The 24,445-nt window shown below is 40.9% G+C and overlaps 1 protein-coding gene across 3 annotated transcripts in view; it reads right to left on the reverse strand.

Annotated features, from left to right (window-relative positions):
- SOCS5 (suppressor of cytokine signaling 5) overlaps positions 1–24,445 on the reverse strand; it is an 81,771-nt gene that overhangs the window by 10,866 nt on the left and 46,460 nt on the right. For 2 of the 3 annotated variants that reach the window (XM_026121190.2, XM_026121189.2), the window contains exon 1: positions 18,072–18,309. The exons of the other annotated variant lie outside the window; for it this stretch is intronic. The gene's annotated coding sequence lies outside the window, so the exon portion shown is untranslated. Of the gene's footprint in view, positions 1–18,071; positions 18,310–24,445 lie in introns of those variants that run through there. 3 annotated transcript variants of the gene reach the window in all.

Here is a 24,445-nt window from a genome sequence, read left to right on the forward strand (position 1 = left end):
TCAGCCCTCTTGATGATCTCTGCAAAAGCCATAACTATTCTGAGGAAAAGTGCCTACAGGAGTTCTCCCATAACAGAACAGAATTTGTTTCTACTTTTAGGAATACTAAAGCGTATCATCCTCTATTAAGTCTAAAACACAAATAGGTCTGAAATTCATATAAAGAGTGATATAATGGTTACTCATGCATAATTCTGTGGAGTTTTCTGAGTTAAGGAAAAGTAGACTTTAATATACTATTCCTCACTAAATGCAAACAGAATTGAAAGCAAAGTGAAAGATGTGCCAGTTTCATATTGCAGGTCCTTGACTAGCTCAGAAGAAGCATTCAATTTAAGATACCTCACAAATACAGCATTCCAGTCAATTTCAAATTGGCTATTTTGCAAGCAGACAGTTCCTCTGTTCTGGGATCAACTCACGCTGTGTTAAGTCTTATTTCTTCTCATATATTCTACATTTTTCACAACCTCAATAGCCTGCCTAATGCCTCTCCCTCATCATAGTCCCTTTACTCCCCCTCAGACTTACAAGCACCTCCTCTCCTGCCTGCAGAGCTCTTTCATGCCCCCAGCTACTTTTTATGTTTACTTTCTATCTGACCAAGCAAAAAAATGGGTTTTCTAATATGACTGACTAGCTAGTTGCCACCACTTAAAATGGATAAACACAAATATCTATTTCTCTTTCTTCAGTGAGAGATCTATGGTGGTGACTAAACAGGCAAAAGCAGCAAAGCAGCACTGACATTTATGCAATTTGCAAGATTTCTTAAAAAAAAAAAAAAGCCTTCCTTTCAAATTTGAGTGAAATGGACCAACAGGTTCAAAACTCTCTAGAAGCACAGAAACTGAAAAGAGAGTAACAGCCTAGGCTATGATTTATTAGGAATCACAATTAAAAAAAAAGAAAGTTTGCATTATCCGGAAGAATTGCTGCATACACTAAGAAAAATTCCCTTGCGCTATGACTCCAATTCAGAAATGCAGTTGTTTGATTCAGAAATTTGCCAATTGTGCTGCAAGAAGTCCATATCCAAAGAGGTTTTATGGATAGCATCTGTATTTTTTGTTCACTGTTAACATTACTGGAGCAAAGCATTTGACAGTAACAAGGTGATATGCACATCTAAAAGATAAGAAAACTTCAGAAAATTCCACAACTAAAAGTGAGCTCTACTTTGCAGCAGCACAAATGACTTGGAAAAAAATATGAAAGACATTAACTGCAATTTATAGTATGACTATACTACTGAATGACCTCAAAAAACTTGTTCAAACTCCTGTGAGTCACTGCAATACTTAAAGTGACATTAAACTTGAAGTTATTGAGGAAAAACAGTGCTTGAAAAGCCCAATATGTTATCCAGCTACAGATACACTCTATATCAAGTAGAAAAGTGGCCTGAGATAGACAGTTCTGAAAGTACCCACGACTTCATAAAATGTCCTTCATAGTCAGTGATGTAACTCATTTATTTTTCTTTTATGCCAGAAGCCGGACAAGTAAGCGTCATCACTACAGTACTGCTGCTCATCTTGGATCAGTTTCCGCATAAAATGTATGCTTTCATAAAATAGAAGTGTGCTTGAATAACTGCAGTATGAAACTGGGGGTGGGGTGGGGGGGTGTTAACCTGCGACATACCTGGCAAGCAAGGAGTTAAGGTCCTGTCTAAGAGTACCCTACAGCTGCTGTCAGCAGTCAGGCTTGTCAAGAGAAGCTCTGGGCTGTCTTGACAAGACTAATTGGCAGCAAGCACCTGGTTCCCTAGGCTGGGCAGGGGTAGGTAAAAGAATATAAACCCTGCAAAGAAGAAAGGGAAGGAGCTGGAAGGCTGCCGGTAGGTCTAGCCTGTTTCATGTTTTCACTTTGATCCACAGGCAGCTTCATCCTAGACTACAGCCAGTTAGAGCTATCAGAAACACTTTTTTCCTGAAACTTTCTAGCTGAAAGGAACCTGTGCTTTATTGTTCTGTACACAGGAGCTCTGCCATGGCGCACCCACCAAAATCTTTCTGTGCAGGTTCGCATTACAGCACAGCCAATTGCAGTATCAATGGCAGTATTAAATAGATAAGAAATTGAAATTTAGGTTTTCAGACAAAACCAAAAGTCAGTTTAAATGCATTACTGTAAAATTAAGGGCTTGTATTTCAGGAAATCAAAAATGAGACTGTCCCAGAAATAGTGATTTTGGCACAGAAAATATTCTGTATATTGCATATATAAAAAATATGTGCAAACACAGTGTATCTTTAAAATACAAAGCAAATTACAGTGCATCTTTAAGAAAAAATTAAACATTCTGGAAACTAGCTAAAAGTAGACTGAATAAATAACCTCAAGTGGGACTTGCAGAAATGTGAAAAGATACACATTCTGACTTTTGATAGGAATCATGATTTCAGTGAATTTGATGCTCTCTGAAATTCTGCCCTCCCATTTCTTTGTAAGATCAAGAACTCAAGTCAAAGAGTTTTAAGGCATTAACCTTACAGGTTCAGCCTCTGAAGTAGGGAGTTGTCTCCCCCTCCCCCTCCCTTTTTAAGGAGTAAGGGAAAAATACATATCAGCTTGTTAGCTTTACCAGCAGAGTTTTATATTTTTGAACCAACAAGTGTCTAATTACACATACATCACATCAATATATTTCAGTTTTTCATTTTTTGTGCCAGCAAGACAGTTTAAATATAAACATTGGAAAGTTGAAACTGCATTTCCTTAAAACAAGTGCTCAGCAGAGACTATATCTGCGCCTCTGCCAAGTTCCACGTTTTAGCAGTTTTACTTCCTTTGACTTGTTAGTCAAGAATTCTAACAGTATACAGTAGGGTGAATATTTCCGTAACTCAAATAATTGCAATTTGTAAGTGTTAAAAGAAAAAGTCAGTGCTTGTACATAGTCTCTGTTTGAAAGAAGTTTCAGTCAAGAAGTATTAATGCTGAATTACAGTTTGTGAAAACAAGAGGTTACGATGGAACTCTGTTATAGTAATAAGCCACTAGTATCACTGCTAAAAACCCTCCTGAATAGCAGTGAAGCTCTGTTTTTAATTGAACACATTATATAAACAATTGCATCATTCCTTTAACTCATAGTGATGTCAATCAGTACTGATGCAGAGATGCCTTTAGGTATTTACCTAAAGGTAAAAGCTCAATGTAATGAGATTATAAATTACTAAGCTTAGAGATGCTGCTCTAACCAAAAAGCGCTGTTCAGAGTGACAGCAAGGCAAAATCTCCATGGTTCTTTACAATATTTGCTGTCCTTCTGTATTCTATAACCTTGCATAAACAAGACACTTTTTAATCATTAAATTTAGAGGATCTTTTGGTCTTTGCTCATGAGCAACTAAAGAGACTTCTGCATTTTTAAATAGAAAATAAAATACAACACTTCATTGCATCATGCAAAGCAGCATTGCTCATGACTCGAAACACAAATGGTTAAATCTCAGGGTGCACCATGAAAACTTCAAGCAAAAAAGCTTAACTCTTCACATAGCCAAAACATAAGACAACCACTGTGTATAAGATATGAATCAGAGGAAGAAAAATTATTGTTAAGCAAGTCAGATCTGTGCTTCGTCTTAAGAGCATCTATTGCTTTATGATCCATTTCAGCTGAGGAGTTACCCAGAATATAATTATTTTACTCCATTATCTGTAGGTAGCTGGTTCCTATTTCATAATAAGATGCAAAAAAGGCAATATTTTTGTCAAGATGTAGCTATACCTTTCTTCTTGGCCTTACATAATGCAATCATTTATATCAAAACTTTTTGAATAAAATGCTTATTCTGGCAAAGAAACATCTGTGTATGTTAATTGAGTGAGCCCCCACAGCAAGAGAGTTTTCTAAAAAGTGTATGGGATTGATTAGCTCCTATGTTCTCCTGAAAATAAGTTATATAAATGCTTTGCCTTTTGATGTCATCTATTTAAAGTTGCCAACAATTTTGCCTGAGGATTATTCATATTGTTGCACCAAGACCTAGTCCTAGACCAGTAACCCATTGGTTAGCTACTGTACATTTCTCATGATTGTTATGAAAAAAAGTCCGACACTCTAGCTTGTGACACCGCAACGCCCAACAGATGCAACAGCTCATTCAGTACTGAGAAGACACAAAGTATCTCATGTTTGATATGGTATCATGTCTGATAAGCATAAGTTATAGGCTGCAGGAACTCCAAAAAGGTACATTTAAAAAATGGACCAGAAAAATGAGTCTTTATAACAGCACTACCAACTGGGCAAGATTAGTAAAGCTTCCTCTCTTTTGGCCCTAAATTAGATTTGTGAAAGAAGAAATTTAGTTGTAGGGATGGGCTAGGAAACTGCATTTCATGCAGAAAGTCTGCAACATAACATTAAACTTAAACCTAAATCAAACATGATGACCAGATGATGGACTTGACAGGGAGCAAGTGTTCCCCTCCCCACACCAAAAATCAAAACTGACCCCCCCCCCCCGCCAAACCAAAACCACAGCAGAGAAAGGGAGTGATTGAGATCATTTCACAAAAGGGGTGGTAAACTATCACCCCAAGCTGAACATAGGTGAAATAAACAAAAGAGTACAGCTCCTGTTTGGCCGTTTCTCATTAACCGAAGTTAGACACAGACAGGGTACTCTAAGGATGAAATTCTGCAACTAACCTACCATCACTTTGCTGCTATTAAAAGGAGTATTTCTACTTTCCACCCCCATCCCTTTGCATCTGTTCCAAAATTCATCTGACCACTTAATGTTGATTCATTTTCATTAGACACCCAGTGCTGAAGTAGAATTGGCTCACTAAACTGCCAAACAGAACCTTAGGCAGGAGCAAGAAGCTGGAAGAGACAGACCCAGCGTATGAGGAACTCCAGGGTCTACCATCACGAGCAAGAGGGAGCAGAACCATCTCTACCAGCAACAGTGAGCTGTTAAGCAGGGTTCAGCCATTTCCGTGAAACCTCATCCCTTGGTGTGAAACCAAGTTCTCCTTATATTAGGAGACATTTGTTTTATTAAATTAAAGTCATAATTGTGCAGCAAAAAGTAAAAATGAAACCTTCAGACTAGGCTGACCTAGAAAAATACTGTAAGTTTTAGAAGGTCAAATGATCCACAAGTCAGGTACCTGCTAGTCAAAAAGTGACTACTATAAAAATGAAAGAACTATTCTCTTTCACTTATCCAAAAGGAAGATTCAGCTGTTACTTGAAACCAAACCACTTGCATGAACATATTCAAGGAAACAGGGAAAAACTTTTCAGTAAACGATTTCAGGAAGCTAAGATCCTTAAGCACCCTGTGTGATGGAAAAGAATTTGATTCTTGATTTAGAAAGTACAAGTTTCTTCAATTTATCACTAGGAGAGATACAGAAGTTTCCATATCTAGCTACTGTCATATATTAGACAAATTCCTGAATGGAAAATGCACAGGGTATTCACAAGAATGACAAATGCAAAAATCTGTTCCTTATTAGTAGATGAAATTCCAAGAAAATTTCTTGGAATATCTTCAACAAACCACAGGTTGAGCACATCCCAAAACACTAGACAAAGCTGAAGGGTCTGAATAACTAAAAAGGTCTTGCAACTTTGCACAGATCTCAAACTCTTCTGCTACAAATTGGCCAAAGATTCCACAAATTGGGCTGGGGACAGGATAAGGGAAGAAGGAGAGGAAAAGCTGAGAACACTAACAATTGAGTTGGTCTCATAAGACTGCAAATTTTTGATAGCACTGGTATCAGTGACATTGGGATACAGCACTAACTGGTAGGTAACTTAAAAAAAATCGGTCATGATTTTAAGAAAAAAAAAAACCAAGATGCATCTTTGAAAGAGCTCTGATAACCTGTCAGACCGTAACTTTTTTCAGCAAAATCTGTCTGTTCTCTGCTATACTGAATGAACACAGAAGAACTCCTGGTCAACATCTCTGATGCAGTTCATATTGCTGCAGTGAGTTTTTCTGCTTCTAGAGGGTACTTTAAGCTCTACAGTATCAACAGACAAAGCCATCTTTATGAAAGCTTTATGAAAGCTTGAACTAGACACCTCAAAAGCAACAGTGAAATTCAAGCCACAGGTTGGGCTCAAAGTATTCTTTCCAACAACATGGACACATGCCTTGAAACTTTTTTTTTTCCTTTTTTTCAATTATTAACATCACCTAATGCTTCCCATTATCAGATCACATTCGTTGGCTTATTGTAGCTTACCCATTTGGGCTGATTTCACAGCCTGGGTAGCTACTTGAAACAAATTTTCAAAGTTGAGGCTGTTCTAGGAAAAGCATCCAAAAAAGTTATATTGCACTTATCTTTAAAAAAAAGTTCTTTTCCAATCCTCACAGAAGTACAGACAGACTTAGTCCAGTTATGAACCCCTGAGGAAAAAAAACATCCTTTAGGTTTGCTGTCTTAGTCTTTCCAGATTTTACCTGATAAGCTCTCTAAAGAATCAGAATTAGGCCTTTTTGATGACTGTCATAGTAATCCATACTAACCAAATGCATATACTCTGTTCTTATGGAGCAATTGAGTACACTCCCTTCAACCCACTGTTACCCATTACAATGAAGAGCAGAATCCTTGTTACGCTCTGTAAAAATCTCGGCTGATACATTGGCAATATTACATGTGAAGCCATCACTGTAAAAGTGCATGTGTTGATTGGGATTTGGAGGTATTGGGGAGCTGAAGGGAGAAGAAAGGAAGAAGAATAAGTTGAGCCCATGAATCTAGAGCTGCTGTGTGCCAGGTCTGCTTCAAGGAGACTTCTGTCCTTGCTTTGTGCCATTTTACTCTCCCCCTCCGGTTCCCCCTTAGCTCAGGCAGGCTGACTTCTTGCCTACAATTCTGGTTCCCAGGCCCTGTGCAGCTTACTGCAGTCCAGAGATGTACTTGCAAGGAAAATCCTACCGAGCACACAGAGTGCAGACAGTTTCCGGGGAATTCCAGAAAGAAATATCAGCATGTGCGGGTTAAGACTTTTCAAAATGGGAACTGGCTGAATTTTGGCAGATTATCATATGAAAATAAAACATTACATCTCTGTCAGAGGTCATCCACTGACAAATTTCAAGTCCATGTTCCAGTTCAGAGGTGCACTAGAATATTTCAAAAAAAAAAAAGAGACTGCCATAAAAAAATGGAACAGACAGTTATTCTAGTTTTGTTTCTGGAAACAATGAACAATTTTGGCTGAAAGCTTTAAACAAAATTAAATCCAAGGCAAAGAAAAAGCATAAGTTATGTCAGATGCAAAAGACTAGAGTTCAGCAAAGTTATAAACAACTGAATACAGCATCTTTTAAAATTTTCTAACACATCCTATTTTTTATGGAAATATGAGATGAAGGAAGAACACCAAGAGGAACAAGGACTCATGTATGAAACCCCATTCTCACTTATGCAGCAATGCACTTTGCTACAGAGGTTTACAGCAGTGCAACAAAATGAAATAATTTGGCAGCGATGCAGAATCACAAGCATTCAAATAGTCCATGTAAAGTTTGCAAACTGATGGATGAGCAACTAGATACTTTCAGAGATGTATGTAAAGGCCAATGTCAGGTTCAATGAAATGACAGGGAAGGTGGATCCAGCAAACAAAGGGAAAAACACCAAACTATCTTCCTCTCTAAAAATTCCAACTATTCATTTGTTTATTAAGTATGCAAAGGCAGTAAAAGATCAGATGACACTAACGCTTTTTGCCATGTCATTTTCCTCCAGCAAACTTCATTACAAAGACAGATCATACTGCCCTTAGCGAGCCTCAGAGATACTACACTGAGTCTGAAGACTTAATGGCACTGATCTTGTACACTGACCTCATCCATTCTAAGAGCAGTGAGTAGTGGAGGGGAAGGAGAGAACCAAGCAACACAGACACACAAAGAAGACAATATTCTCTGAAGTTATTACAGAAAATGGAGTTTTAGACCCACAGTAAGCAGAAGCTCAAGAAGTCCACAAAGACTAGGTAAGACTTCTTAGAGAGTGTGGAGAGGAAAAAGAACCCTACCACAAAGGTAAGAAAACAAAATAACCAGGAGAGTTTTCTTCATTCTTCTGTCTCTTTTCAAAGCAGTCCTGGATATCATATTTAACTTCAAGTCATACGTAAATAAAAATGGGAACAGCCACGGCCACCAGCTTTTTACTTCAAGCTTCCATTTCTCAATTTCCACTATGGGCGATTTAAAAGCTTAGAAGTATCACAGTAATAAAAAAGAGAATACACTACCCGCAGCCGAGCTATAATTGGAAGTACCTTTGAACGTAGCTAGGCCTGGTCCAAAGTTATAATTTCTTTCAAATGCTGGCTGGCTGGTTTGTTGGGTTTTTTGGTTTGGTTGGTTTTTGAGATGATTTGTGCGTTTTTTGTTTGTTTCCACACCCCCATGTTCATATGACTTCTGTGCCTGAGGAGAGCAGTGAGAGATGCAAAGAAGCATGAGCCTCTTAACAGTACCACCTGCTGGCAATACATTACAGCCCAAGGATGGCACATAATTTTGGTATCACCACCATTAGTGGTACTACTGACAAGCTGCAAGCTTCAGCTCTGGACCAGACCTCCATACGCACACGGGACTTTACTCCATCTCCTTCTCCCCCACCATTTTACAACACGTTCCTTTGCTGCTGCTACTCCTCACCACAAACACTCATCTCTACCTACTTGCTGCATGCTCCCACTCCTCACCACAAACACTCATCTCTACCTACTTGCTGCATAAAGATATAGCTTAGTCCCAGCTACATATTGCCCGCATATAATATATTAAAGGTATGCCTGCAGACCCTTTTGACTAGTAATTCTCTATATCTATGTACATGAGCCCCAGGGTTAGCTCCTGCATATAGGCAGTTACAGATTGCATTTCACTATGCTGCAGTACACATTCCAGGATTCAGATATTAATCTCCAGAGTCAGGAAGTTATCACTAAATATCTTTTGGGAAAGCTTTGTAAGGCATTAGTGATACACCTACCATAGCCTGCAAAACTCTGCTAGAGGATATGAGCTTGGTTGTGTGGAATTGTGGAGATGGTGCCTCCTTTTAACAGAGGAATCCATTATCAATAACCTCTCAGAGAGGTCACACCAAAATTTCCAAAACCTGTTGAAGTACAATCCCTTCCCATTAGGGCGCTAAATATATGGGTCAACTCCAAAATCAGAGAATGATGATGGTAACAAATATATATGCATGACCAACTGCGTAGATAACAAGGAGCATAAGCATTGGATAGGTCTATACTTAAGGGATTTGCAAATGGGGCTACACTGCATCTTGTAACAGAGGGAGAACTTTACACAAAGTTCTGCTCCCTATGCGGCTTCCATCACTGTCCCAAATCAGACATCAGAATTTTTGCCAACATAGCTGTATCTGTAACTCCACTGTACAGCCTGCTATAACTGAACCGCAAGGGTTTCTGACAGTATAACAATGATGGTTAAAATACTACTTCTCCAGGTCTATAACAAACTCGGCTACCTTTGCAAAGTGTTTATCCCTAGATCATTTCTTACACCAGTACTACAGGGTTTTTATAAAAGAACTGCACACTGAGTGTTAGGAGAACTTACAGCAATTAATGAAACTTCAGAAGGAAAATATCCTTCAGAACAGGGGCATCAGCTAAATACTGCTGCATGCTATTCCACAGGTAAAGTATGTCTCCCTGCTGCTGCAAAGCACTGCTGTTACCTCCAGAGCCTCTCCGGGGTACTAAGCAATGTTCACAAGCTAGCTAGATAGAAAATTCTATTAGGTAAGCAATCTATAATGTCAGCATATTCTTAAATCAACAACTGTTACCTTACTGTCCTCTCCGAATTCAGAATAAGTTGGAAAAAGACAAGGTACCATGCTTTACAGATGAGATCCTCGCTGTTGGCAGGAAGCGTGAAATTAAAAAACTTCCACAAAACTGCTACTATCAAATTTTACAAGTTAGCTGTATGCCAACAACCTTCTCACTATATCAAATCGGTCTTGTATATACTTGAGCAATACCTCACAGTAGATCTACAAATTAACTAGTAACAAGGAGTTTTGAAAATTTTACTAGCACATACTCCTGTTTGACTTTGGCAGAAAACACATTTTTTGACTCAATTTTTTGTTAAATTAATCTACTGTCGCATTTTTCATAGAAAGACTGCTGGAAAAACTCATATTGCTGGAAACATGAACTATAATTACTGACCCTCATCAAGTCAGCCAATATTAAATTGCAAAGTAGATTTTTTTGGCAGTAAAACTATAACCTAATCATACAAAGAAAAGTGAGTTGGGGAGTAACAGAATAAATGAAACCCAACATTTGTGAGAACTCAGAAAATGAAATATGAGCAGTGAATTTGCAGGAAAAAATTGAAAATGTATCCTGAACATGAGTAACCACTTTCTAGATTTGTACTGCATGACACAAAAAGCAAAACTCATTCTTTCCACATCTTTGCTATACCAAAGGCTTGTCAAACATCGAGCATAATATTCAAACAGTGGGATATAATTTTATCAAATTTTGTATTAATGAACAAACTGTAAAACACAGCTGGACTGCATTTTTTCTGCCTACATAACAATGTTCTGTTTTCTCCACAATTTTCAGGTTCACTTTATTCACTTTTGTTATTTGGGATTTGGACAGAAGAAAAATCTTTAGTGCCTTTACATTTCTTAGCAAAACAGAAAATGTCATTACAGATGTTCCATTAAGAAGTTTGTAGGAAATTATACATGCTTCTGTCAATTATGAAACTATTATAGGCTTTAAAGCAAATATAGGGGCTGATAGATTCCTGAACTACATATAGACATACTATTCGTATGCCACGTTAACTTTTTAGTACTGTTAAAATGATTAGCTTATCACAGTACAAAACTGATTCATCTCTCAAATTTGATGCAACTTTTTAAAAATTATAGAATTAATTCCTGGGCTAAGTGGATCTTTTTCAGTCTCTTTGTTTCTGCTGCTGCCCAGACAAAATAAGGCAATTACCCACATAACTGAAACACTGCAATTTCATAGTATTATAATTTTTGAGCCTATAAGCAAGAACTTTCAGAACTAAGACCATAGTCAGTCATTTATTTCTTAAGATCAACTAACAAATGAAGTAGCATTACAAATCTTCAGCTCATGTAAAGTCATCTACGATGCTCAGCAAAAATGTATTTTCTCTTCAAATAAGCCAACTGTATTGCTGAAAAGACGGATGTAATGTTCCTCTAGACCTCATTACCAATGAGGATTTCCAAACCTCAGCTACATATGAATAGCCTCAAAAAGACAACTAGTGATACCCTGCTATGCTAGTTTTCTTCCATTCTTAAACTCCTGATCAACACTAGTTCCAAAAAAGCCAAGCAGCACTCTGCAAAAAATATAGAGATCAGTGGAATTGGGCAAGGGAAGACACAAACAATACAAAACTAGGGAGTTTACAAACTTTCAGACCACTTAAGCTAGCCCAGGCTTAACCTTTGGAAGCTAGTTTCTAGACCCAGCCTGGAAACAAGTTTATAAGTTTAATCAATGAAAAGCCAATTCTGCCTGACTCACTCACATTTCTCTGGTCTACAGCAGAACAAAACGCCCTTCCAGCTCCAAATCCGAATGCCATACTGAATCCAAGTCCAAACCTTAATCAAAAATACAAGAAAGATGACTACTACTTTTCAGAAATAAATTACTAACTGGTACGGACCTTAAGGCCCTTAACCTCTTGTTTACTCTGTTCATGGCTGTGCGCTAGGCAAATATCAAAATAAAAAAAATGTTCAATGCAGTGGTCAGTCATCCACTTAAGCAACTTTGAGATATAGCTGAGAGCATTAATTGATTGTCTTTGAATTTTAGTCATACTCCTCCTGACGAACACATTAAAAATCCTTTAACAGATGCTTTACTTCCAAAGGAGTTTGACAGAACAAAACCACGTCATATACATATAGGACTGATACTCCTACTGACAAAAATGCTAAAATCCTCCAACAGATGCTTCAGACACCACGGACTCTGAGAGAACAAAACCTTATCATCTGCACATAAAAACTGACACTGGTCAATTCAGACACTGAGGGAAGGCAATTTTCTCCGTTCTTATAGCACAATTATTTCAGTATTACAAAAATTAAAACTTCCAACCTGACATATTCCCAGATTTTCTCTTTGTAGCTTCAGTAAGGAATATTTCAGCAGACGAATCTGCAAGAGCCCTTGTATTTATTCAAATAAATTTTGCTAGAATGCAGTTCAACCAACATAAAAATACTGCTAGGTTATAAACTACCTTGTTGATTTACTGAACTCCAAAACTTTCTCCAAAAACAAAATTTAGTAATGGGGTACTTTTCCCATCAGCAAGTCAGTCAATGAATCAAGCTCTGCCTCAAAGCCACATTGCAAAAAATGAAAACCTAACATAGATAGGTATGAAAGCAGATGCACCTAAGCAGATACAATTCAACGTATCAAAAGTTAAAGATATTTCAGAGATTAAACTCATGGTGTTCAATTTCTTTTCAAGAAGTAGAGTACTTGCAGGTCTGTCCTAAAAAACATGTTCTTATACAAAAAGTCTCATCCTTAGCTAACCAAGTTTCCTGAAGAAGATTAGAGTCAAACTGGCATAAGCAATCCCTACCATCTGAATTTTGCTACGTTTCTTTTAAGGCCAAATATTCTATGAGACAATCTTGATTAGCTTTTATTGTCATTTTCATCAAGTCTACCTAATTCATTCAACTGCACTCCTGAGCTCCTATTCAGTTAATGGAATTATTTACAAGGTGCTAAGTACCAGGCTCTTTTATCCCAGAATTACAATTCTTAATTCTATGATTAATATGTAGGTTTTGAGCAATGAGGCCCAAATGATTTCATCTACATACCAGACTGATTTTTGAATTACTATCAGAATTCATTCTGCTAAGGAGGAGCAAAATAATTTTTTTTAATCAGATTTAATATTATAGGAGAATTATTTTATACTGCTTCTACTGTATTTAATTTTTTTGACAATCTTAAATTCCACCTCAATAAATACACTCCAATCATAAATCTATGAAGCATCTCACAGTAAAAACTTCAGGCTGTAAGAAACTGGTGCTTGCAATTATAAGTATCATAGTAATAAGCAGTATAACAATATTCTAAGAACATTCCATGCACCTTCAAAAGGGATAGGAATATTTATTATGAAAACCTTGTGTTAACATATAGACCTTATGCCATGCACTGAAATGTAGCTTCTTAGTATTCTGCACCAAGAAGGAAAGTAAAGTCCAGAATCATTTGATTCTTCACCAACTATTGTATAGACCTAAACCTTCACATGATGATAACACTTCAGCTGATAACACAGTACATAATCAAGTAATATCCAGATAGCCAGGAACATGCCTTATATGGCTATAAAAAGAAAATACTACAGAGCCATCAAAGCAATATTATTTCTCTGGGCAGCCTCCATCTCCCCCTTCTTCTTATCCCAATCTTTCAAAGATAGGCTTTAAATGTTTTGCAGCTGTCCAACATTAAGGCTAAAGAATTCAAACACCATGGCTGTGTAAAAGTACAGGCAAGAAAGAATCTACTACCATGTTACCGAGGAATTCTTGGCCAGCTAGAGGCACAGAAGAGGCTCCTGACTGCAAATTAATTCAACAAAACATGGATAAGGTTCCAGGAGCAGATAAACCTGTAAAATTACTCTTTTTTTCTTTTCAGATAATTCTTCAAAGGAGTTTCCACTATATAAACTATCACAGACTATGCATAACTACATTGAGTTTTAGCCAACCTCTCTCACAGCCAAAAATATCAACCACCACTGCACACATTTTCTTACCAAGATTTTCAGAAGGTCTGCATAATCTTATAACCATGAAGTTAGTGAGCCATTTCATATTTCCTGAAACTAAACTGCACATTAGATGATTCACCAATTAATGTATTCATGAAGCTTTAAAAAGCAATCAAAATTTCATTTTTGTTGAAAAATTTAACAGAGATGTCCAGCTGTATGCATGGAAAGAGTGTGTGGGGTTTTTTTTTTTTTCCTTTATTTAACTTAACTAACAGCTATGTTAGCTGGTGAAAAATATTCAGTGTGTCAGAGTTAATTTATAGAGCTGACAAAGTATAAGGGCTCCAGAAGGTATAGCATACATTTACTAAACTTTAAATATAATATCTTCACTAGATACAGCTCAGATTAAAATAAGCTGTCCAACCACCAAACCACAGAAATATGTATAGTTTTAGGACACTTTATTTAATAGATCAACTACATGTTTGTTTCAGACTAATACACAGGCTAACAGTAGCAGAAAACTTGATCATCCTTCTAATCCAAAACACTCATAAATTGGAATGCACTTTTTAATCCAGGAAGATGATCTTAGAAGACAGAGGGCATCTCAATACAGTGCATGCCATGACCACACAGAGAAGATGCATTGCATATTGCTTTGTACAAACAAGCACAGTGGCCTTACTGAAACCTTGAGGCACTACCACAATGTAAATACTAAGTTCTAATTTCCCCTTAAGTTTGAAGAAACTACCAAGCATAGCTCTTGGGGAAACCAAGGCAAGGAAATCAGTCTAGAATAGACGGCTATTCAAGAATTGCTTAATTATCCATCCCATTTCAGGAACTGGTGTTTTAGGGATTTATGATGAAGTCATTGCATCAAATGTTTTTTTCTTTTTTCATTCTACAAAGTCAGATAGGCACACACTCATGATTTAAGCTTTTCAATGAAGAAAGAGGGGTCTTTCTTAGATTTTACATTTGCCTTCACCATTTACAGTACTAAAGGAAACATCTATTTTTAAGATTCAGTTAAAGCGGTGATAAGCCTATTGTATGAAAGTCATCTGAATCTCAGGAGGCATCTAGTAAAAACTGAGCTATTTAGCAACAGGGTATCATAGGACAAGGTTGTTTACAACTATTAACAGCAGTCATCACTATTCTTAACTTTTCCTTTGATTAGACTAAAATTCATCTCATACTCAACTTTAAACCTAATGAAGGAGATCAGAAAAATGCATGGTATACCACCTTGTACTATTAATCCATTAGGAAAACATATGAATTGCCACAACAAACTAGATGAACAGTCACTTACCCAGAACCTTGCCTCAGAGCAACAGGTTTCACACATTTCAAAGAAGATTAAAAAAATCTTACTAATAGAGCACAGTTCCTTTCTAATCCCTTCCATCTGCTCTCTTTCTTAGATGTACCTGCTACCATTAAAAAAAGTTACAGAGGAGAAATTCTAGATATTCCTCCAAAGAATAAAACAGCCATTTTTTCAAAGCTCTTACATACATAAATTCATACCAACCTATTGCACGCTGCCCAGCTGTCTGAATTCACCAATTCACTGTATTGCTAGGACAATTCTGAAACCAGAGTAGACCCAACACACTTAGACCAATTGGAAAATCAGAACAAATTTTAGTAGCTCAATCTATCAGGTCTCAGAACTGTTTTGAGACTCCAACTTCTCTTTTTTTGTAGTTTGCTTTGGACTGACAAACCATACGTCCTGAAAGTATAGATAATTCACTTTACCGCAGCTATTAAACTATGAAAAAAGACAAAATACTAATCAAACTTATTCCTATATAGACCCTATCACTAACACTATTGCTTTGATAACAGGTCTATTTGAATATACTGGTTTATAGATTAACAACCAAATGAATCAGGAGATTGTCAAGTTGGAAATTCGCCTCATTTCAAAATATGAGATCATTTGAACCATGCCTCAAGATTCGTATGACATAACAAAGAAATGTCCTAATGTCATCTGCATGCACAGTGGCACAATGAGAGATTACAACTCAGAAGAAAAAAAGTTATGAGATCTTAATCAATAAGACAAACTGCATTTTGGGGTATGATGTACTGCATGGTTATTACCAAGTGACACAACCCCAACTTCCCTCCCAGAAATGGACTTATGAAAGGACATTCCATCTCCCTTGAAACATTTTTGGGACTCAAAACTTCCAGTGCACATAAATCACAATCTCAGTGTTACACAAATGTACTTTGTGGGGAGGGATCGAACTAGAAATACTCTTTTGTAAGAGTACTATATCTTGGAATAATGTCCCGAAACGGAAATTAACCAGGCTTACATGAAAGGGAATTGGGAGCTATATCATCATTCTGAGATTCTATGTTAAAAAGAAAAGCACTTCCAGAAAGTCATGTTCAGACATTGGCTCAGTACTGAAGTTCATAGAAAAGGGTGTACCAACTGAATAACCTCCTTAGAGTCTCAGAACATAAGCCACATGATATTAACAAAATTAAGATTAAACTACTCTACAGTTACTTTTTAAATGCTAATGTACTTAAAATTTTAAAAAAATATGTAGCATGCTGCTTGCAACTGCAGAAGGGTCTTTATTGCCAGTCACCTAGAAATAAAGGCAAACAAAAAAACAAACTGCCATAAAAGGCAATTGCTTGTCTCAGAGAATTTTAACTTTAAAAAGGAGAATTACACAAATTCAAGAATACAGAACACCTCAGTATATGTGAAGCATTTGTAGTATTCGGATAACCGTGAAAGAAAGTAGTTTGCAGCCTTCTGCACAACCTTTTAAAGTCAGGAAAAAGCTCTCAGGATTTTCACTTTGATTTTAATATTCAACGCACATACCTAGTTCACCTGTCTTCTAGAGGAGACAGATCAATTTAAAATGAGATCCAGTCATCTTCTCTGCAATTTTTATGGAACATATTTATTTTTAAATAAAGTTATATAAATGCAAGCTTTAGCAGTACTTTCCATTCATATCATCTCCTTGCAAATAGTTCATTTGGCCACATCTATCCTAAAAACGTCCTCTTGTTATAAGAGTATACTACAGCAAAAGCACTCTTGAAGTTGGTGCAATTTGTGCAAGCAAAGCTGTACCTTTACCAGATTAGGCTATGTCACAAACCATAACACAAGTAGCTACGGTGGCAAAAGCACTAGTCCTATAATAGGGTTTGCATGGCAGCATCCCATGGTCAGGGATGGTATCCCAAGTAAGTCCCTAGGGTAAACACAGCCCAGGACTTACAGTTTATGAAACAATGTATAAAAATTCAATGAGCTTTAGGGGAAAACACAGAAGCCCTCTGTAAGCGGTTCAGGGCATGAAACTGTAACTGTTGTACACCCCGTGCTCCTACGAGCACACGCTCGGGTGAAAGGCAAACCTGGGGCAACAAACAAACCGGGGACACAAGTGTACTCCAGGGGACTAAGTTACTGCGATTCCCTGCAAGCACTGAAATACAAAGTTAATAACAGCAGAAATAACACGATTTATAGCTTCCACAGTTCCGAGAAACCGTTCGCAACTTTGAGTTGGGGGCATATAAATAAGTCTCCCAAAGTTTTAGTCCTCCACTTGCTTATGAGAGAGAAAGCACGGCATTTTAACTCATCGCCCCCCGCAGAGGGGGTTAGCGACTAGGCTTCGCGCCCTGAAGAGCCCCGAACGGCAGCTCGGCCACAGCAGCGTCCCGGTGGGCAAGCAGCCGCGCATCCCGCACCGCGGGGCACCGCGGAACGACCCGCCGCCCCGGCACCAGCCCCGCGGCCGGGGGGAGCGAGCCGCCGCCGCCGCCGCCGCCCGGGGCCGCCCACCGCGGGCGCCGCTCGGGGCTGGGGCCGCCCCCTCCCAGCGCCGCGTTCGGCGGCGGCGGGGACCCGCGCCGAGCGGAGCTGCCCCCGCTCCCCTCCCCCCCGCGGCGGCCGTTGGGCGCCGAGCCCGCCCGCGCGCCCGGCCCCGGCCCCGGCCCCGGCCCTTCCCCGGCTCCCCTAGGCGCTGCCGCCACGGCCGGGAGGCGGCAGCCGCCTCCCCCCCCGGAGCCGCAGCGGGCAGGGCGCGGGGCCGGGCCGCGCTCCAGGCGAGCGGCAACGGCCGCCGGGGGGCGAGCGGCGGAGCTCCCGTCCCCCCGGCCTGCCAAGCCCCGGCCCAAGCCCCGCCGGCGGCCACCTACCGCTCCGCTCCGCTGCGGCGGCGGCGACAGCGAAGCCTCAGCGCCGTCGCGGCGACTCTAACGGCCGCAGCATCCTCCGCCGCCCCACCTGGGCCCGCCGCTGCCGCGCCGCGCCGCCGGTGCGATTCGGCGGAGCCCCCTCCCCGGCCCCCCTCCGCCGAATGGAAAATAGTTCCCCGGACCCCGGAGCGGGGGAGCGGGAGCGACACCCCGGCAGCCAATAGGAGTCGGCCTGACCCTCCGCTGCACCAATGGGAGCGGTAGCCCGGCTGAGGCGGGGCTACGCCCAACCTATGGGGCCGCCGTGTTCGGACTGACCCGCTAGGATGGCTCCAGCTAGCCTCCATTGACGACCATCTTGGAGTCGGGCACAATGCCCAGTCTGGGAAGGGGCTCGCCAGCGGCCATTTTGGGTTCGGGCGGGGAGTCCCGCCGAGGGGCCTGGTCACGTGGCTGCGGCGGCGGCAGGGAGGGAGGAAGGGAGGAGGAAGAGGAGGCGGAGGGGCTGAGCTGGGCCGAACCGAGCAGCCAGGGCCCAGCCCGGCCCCGCAGCGCTTTTCTGGGGAGCACGGGCCTGCAGCCGAGGCCTTGCCCGCCCCCCGGTGCTCGGAGGCCGCGGGTCAGGCCAGAACTCCGCCGGGAGACTGGCGTAAGAATAATAAACGCTGTAGTTGTTAGCTGCGTGCCGCTGGAAACTTTTTTCTCCCTCCTAAGCCTTTTCTAGGCCTAGAAAGTTGGCATAAGTGCAAGTCATGCATCATCACCACGGCTTAAAGAGGAAAAACCCCAGCCGGTGCCACGAGCAGGGCACAGCGGTGGCCACGGCGGGGGTCATGGCTGGTCGGTGCTCCCCACCGACAGCCCCCAGCCCCTGTCGGTGCGCACTGGCCTCCACGCCAGCCCTGGAGACAGGCCCTTCCTCAGCTCACAAAATCTTTCCGAGCAACCTGAGGAGGGGTCTCGCCTGCCTATGATAACCGGGCTGCAGCACACACCCCGTGCATGAGCCCTCCACTGGCTTCAGCGGCTGCTTGCCACGCGCCATGGGGCGACCCACGTTGGTGACCTGCGTTGCCGTCCTGCAGCCCGTCCTCTGGCCACGGCACTGCTCGGCTCCCGCTCCTTATGCCAACAGCTTTCCCCAAGCCTACCATGCTTACCCACTCAGCCACTGTCAAAAGCTTCTAAGAAGTGTTTCCAGCATAATTTGTGGGGTTTTTTTTCTTTTTAAAAAGATGGCTACTTGGCAAACATACCTGCTGTGATAGCTTCTCATATAGGTAATGCCTCCCGCTGCCCTAGCATTGTATTTGGAGGAGTCAAACAGTTTCTTTGTAACTGTAAAGGACTACTAAGTGCTTACAAATTCAGATTATTGAAGAAAGATGTTTATTATTGGAAGGGATTAACACCATGTTCACAATAGCTTCCTCTCCTTCCCTCCCTCCTTATAACTGGGAGCAAAATCATTCCTTGGCTGAAGCACAGATGAAGTACATCTAATCACATCAAGCAACACAACTGCCCATTGCTACTCTAGTACAAAAAGACAACTTGGTATTCCAAATAATGGAGTGCATCTCTTCTCTCTGCATCTGTCAGAGAAACTGGGACATTTCAGTGTGGAGGATGGGCAACTAGAAAAAAAACGTTTGGAAAGGTCAGGCTCAGAGGGCAGTGGTCGATGGGTCGTACTCTACTTGGAAGCCAGTAACAAGGGGAGTGCCACAGGGGTCTGTACAGGAATCGATTCTGTTAAAAATCTTAATCAATGACCTAGAGGAGGAAACGGTCATCAAGTCAAGTCATCAAGTTTCCAGGTGACACCAAAATGAGGGGACCGGTCAACATGCTTGAGAGCAGAGCTGCCATTCAGAGGGACCTAGACGGGATGGAGGAATGGGCTGACAGGAACCTTAGGACAAGCAGTTCAGCAAAGACAAGTGCAAAATCCTGCACTTGGGAAGGAAAAGCCCCTGGCTGGAGCCTAACAGGCTGGGGAGCAGCTCTGCAGGAAAGGACCTGCAGCTGTTGGCAGACAGCAAGCTGGGCATGAGCCAGCGGCGTGCCCTGGCAGCAAGGGAGGTCAACAGCACCCCAGGCTGTGCCACCAGGAGCATAGCCAGGAAGCTGAGAGAAGGGATTATCCCTCTCTACTAGGACCACATCTAGACTACTAGAGCCAGTTTTGGGTCCCCCAATACAAGAAAGACATCAACAGACTGGGGCAAGTTGCTATAGTGGCCCTCTGCCACCGCAGGGGGGCACCACGATGGCTGGAGCAGGGGCAGAGGCTGGAGCACTTGCCCTGTGAGGAGAGGCTGAGGGAGCAGGGCTTGTTCAGCCTGGAGGAGAGGTGGCTTTGGAGGCACTAACAGCAGCCTTCCAGTACCTACAAGGAGGTTATTGAGAAAACAGAGCCAGGCTCTTCACAGTGCTGCATGGTGGGAGGATGAGAGACAATGGACATAAACTGAAACAAGAGAGGTTCAGGCTGGGTATGTGGAAAACCTTTTTCCCCATGAGGACAGTCAGGCATTGGAATGGGTTGCCCAGAGAGGGTGTGCAGTCTCCATCCTTGGAGGTTTTCAAGACTCGACTGGGCAAAGCCCCGAGTAACTCGGTATGGCCTCACAGCTGCCCTGCTGTGAGCAGGAGGTTGGGCTAGATGGACTCCTGAAGTCCCTTCTGGTGTCCCTTCCAACCCAAGATCCTAAACCATAATGGTACAAACGTTATCAACATTTCACTAACTCAAGGGGTGTAAAATGTCGCAGCCGTATTTTAGATGAATTCCATCTTCTGTCACCAAGACTGCTCCCTGATCAGGTGCATCAGCAAAAGTTGCTACTTTACATCTAAAGATGATAATAGATGGTCACTGAATGTAGGCTTCCAGGTCATTAGGCAGATGATATAAATCCTGGAAGCATTTGTTTAGTTGAAAGTGGCTGCAACAGCCCAGAACAATTCATGGTGTGAAGGGGTAAAGGGAATTAAGTGGAAATAGCAGATCCCTGGCCTCAAACTACTGTTTGCTACTGTAGCCATCTCTCTCCATTAGCTACTTCCTAATTGCTTCACAGCTTGTACTTCTTCACTGGGACCAAGTAGAAGTGCGGGGGGAGAAGAATCTGCACTGGCAGAAAGTTGTCAGCAAGTAAAAGTCCTATAGGTGCTAGCAGATAAGTATGAAAAAAGTTTCCCCAAATCTAGGAGAAGACCTAGCGTTTGCAACTTCTTGCCTCAGGCATTGCGTTGTCTTTTCTAGAGGGGTATGACAACAGTCTGTGCTGGAGAAGTTTCTTGGTCAGTCTGAGGCTGTGGAAAAATCTCCCATGGACACCAAGAACTACTTCACACCTAACAACAACCTCCTCTAAATACATGATGTGCTTTTTTGACCTTGCTTTCTGCACACAGAACACAGCCTGGTATATACATTACCAGTGGAAAAACCCCAAAGATGAAACAGTACACTGCGTAAGCAATTCTGCACCTTGAAAGAGGATAAAAAATATAATGAGCCATACATAATTGATGTTAGTTGCATTCAAAATGATACTGATGAGGCCAATGTGTGATTTTACATTTCTAGAATAGAATAGCGCTCATGAAGGATTCATGTGCACCCCGCTCAGATGCAGCTAGAATTGCTGCTTGGCAGGCCTATATCAACAATTCAAGAAAGAATGAGGTTGCAGTAACAATGGACAAAATACATATATAGCCAGCCTGTGACAGGATCTAGTTAGCGTAACAGTTGACATCACCACATCACCAGAGAGGTTTTGCTTCAAAAGCGTAACTTACGATTAAACCTACGTTTTCTGCAGTACTGAACCCACTTGTATGACAGTTCCATAAGTCAGTTTTTACTTCAACTTTCAGACTGTTTTCCTTTGTAATTACTTCTGTAGCAAACTAGCATTCATTTCCAATCATAGTCTGTAGTAAATATTTTTATGCTAAATAGTTACAGAGACTTCTCAGAAGTATGAAGTTTTATTAACATAAACCCCCACATTTGCTGTATCTGTTGTTATTCATAGAGCAAATCTCTTGATGTTACCATTTCTGTCAGGATTAAGGTTAAGTTTCAGCTAGAAGAATGTCAGTTAATCCTGCATCCACACAAATGCCATGTCACTGTAACCAGAGATTCATCAAAAATATCATTCACACACTTCAGTCCCATTAAATATTTTCATCTGATAGAGCAGATATTTTAGTGCATGTATAAAGTTTGACATCCCAAGACAGAAATGGTTAATAAAGTAGAACAAAAATTTCAAGCTATTTGTAGAGTGCAGAGCAATGGCTCAGTCCATCAGACCATCAGACCGACACCTCAGAAATCAGTTTGCTGTTCTTCTACAAACTTTCCACAAGACCTGGAAGGAACCCCTTAGTTCACGAGGACCTCATCTCCCTTATACAAACATAGGAACAATGCTTCCCTAGTCAAAAAAGGAGCATCTCAAGACTGAGTCCATTTGTGCAGAAAACCAAGCACTAATATACTACAATGAAACAGATCATTATTCCTAAGAGCATCACATTCCCCCAGTTAGGATTATATCCATTTAATGGAATCCCCATCTACTCACTATCAGACCTCTTCAGTTTATCAAGCTGAATTAAGTTCTTCAGTCTAATAATTACTTCTTGTTCCTAAAACCCAACGTCTTTCAACTCAACTTTTGCAAATCTGCTTGTTTAAAGAACCTCCTTCTCACTTATTTCCTTCCTTTTATTTCCACAGCCAGGAGTATTTTCGGGTCTTTTCTTAATTGCTAGCTGGATTAACCCCTTCACTGAAACACAGATGAAGAAAAGGAAAACCAATATGATTGAGCAAAGAGATGAATAACAAAATGCCATGTGATTGTAATGAATCGATGCAGAGCTAGCAGCATAGCCATAACTGACAACCTCTATTCAGCTTTGGTCAATCAAGTTACTTACTGTTTGTGAACCTCAATGTGGCACTCTTGGGGGTATAGTGAGCTCTTTCATTATACTCCATTTTATAAATCTATCTGAATAGTTCATTACTTAAAATTGGCAATAGTCAGAAAAAATCTCTGACAAAACCAAAGCTTTTAAAGCTTCAGAAAACTGCTGTTCAGAAGACAACATCTGAAAGGGAGTTTCACTGCTAGGATTTTCTTTGATTTTGCTTTTTAAATAGTCTCTTCTGACAAAGCAAATAGATGGGTTTCTCTTATTTCTGATTCTCTAACGATCTATGTGGTCCAGGGGTATGATTACAGGACTGGGAACTGGGGATCTCTGACTTCCACTGTGACCCTGGAAAACTCATTCGTGCTGCATTTACAGTACAGCAGGCAAGGGTATGTAATGTGATTTGGTGCATGCATCAGCATTTGGGGAATTAGTAGAATTCCTTATTAGTTGCACGCAAATCCCCTCGGGGCTCAAGGGAAAGAACAACTCTGGGATATAGAAAAGGGATTGTCCATTCCATGGGGATTTTCAGAAATTCTCAGCTGCCTCCACATGCTCACTCAGACGCTCTGGATTTTGTCACATCAAGTACACAGCTAAATCAGCAAATATAAAGTCTTGGCACATGCAGTCTGACTGCTTTAATTGTATTTCAGGCTCAGCACTTAAAAAAATCAGAGCCTTGCTGTCTCATCCTGAGGACCCAGCAACCAATGTTCACCTTGGAATGTTTCAGCTCAACTGCATTTATATATGTGCATTTAAAAAAAAGAAGAAAAAAGCCTCAGCATGTCCTTAATAAGTAAAAAAGTGCATGACTAGCTTAGTAACTTCAAATCTTCCTGTTGACTGACCATCGTCAGATGCAGTTGCTTTTTAGATAGCAGGCAGAAGAGGATAGATATGCAGTTGCTACCACATTGTGTGATCTATGTGAAGTGCCTGCACCATACTGTAGAGTGCAATTAGGGGAGCTATAACCACCTGAGCATCTCAAACAAATCCACTGTCTTAAAAGGAAGTTGGACCAGATGATCTTCTGAGGACCCTCTCAACCTTAATTATTCTATGATTCTTTCTCCATTTTTAACATACTCAAAAACTTAATTTTGATTTTAAAAAAGATCTGTCAGTCACACCTAGAAGTGTAACTGAAAGAGTATTAAGCATGCAAGCTGCTTTTTAGATTTTACCTGCCCTCTGTGCCAAACCTACTGACATCAGAGGGTTCACTCCATATTTTGAGATCTGTGCATGGACAGAAGGGATGGTCAGTAGCTTATCTCACTTTTTCCTCTCCCTTCCAAAAGCACAATTCAAAAAATTAGTTATTCAGAGGAAATCTGTGCAAGGGACTAGGCATTCTCTGATTGCAGAGCATTGCACACAGGGAAGATCTCTCC

The sequence above is a fragment of the Dromaius novaehollandiae genome, chromosome 3, assembly GCF_036370855.1.
Source record: "Dromaius novaehollandiae isolate bDroNov1 chromosome 3, bDroNov1.hap1, whole genome shotgun sequence".
NCBI classification, from domain to species: domain Eukaryota; kingdom Metazoa; phylum Chordata; class Aves; order Casuariiformes; family Dromaiidae; genus Dromaius; species Dromaius novaehollandiae.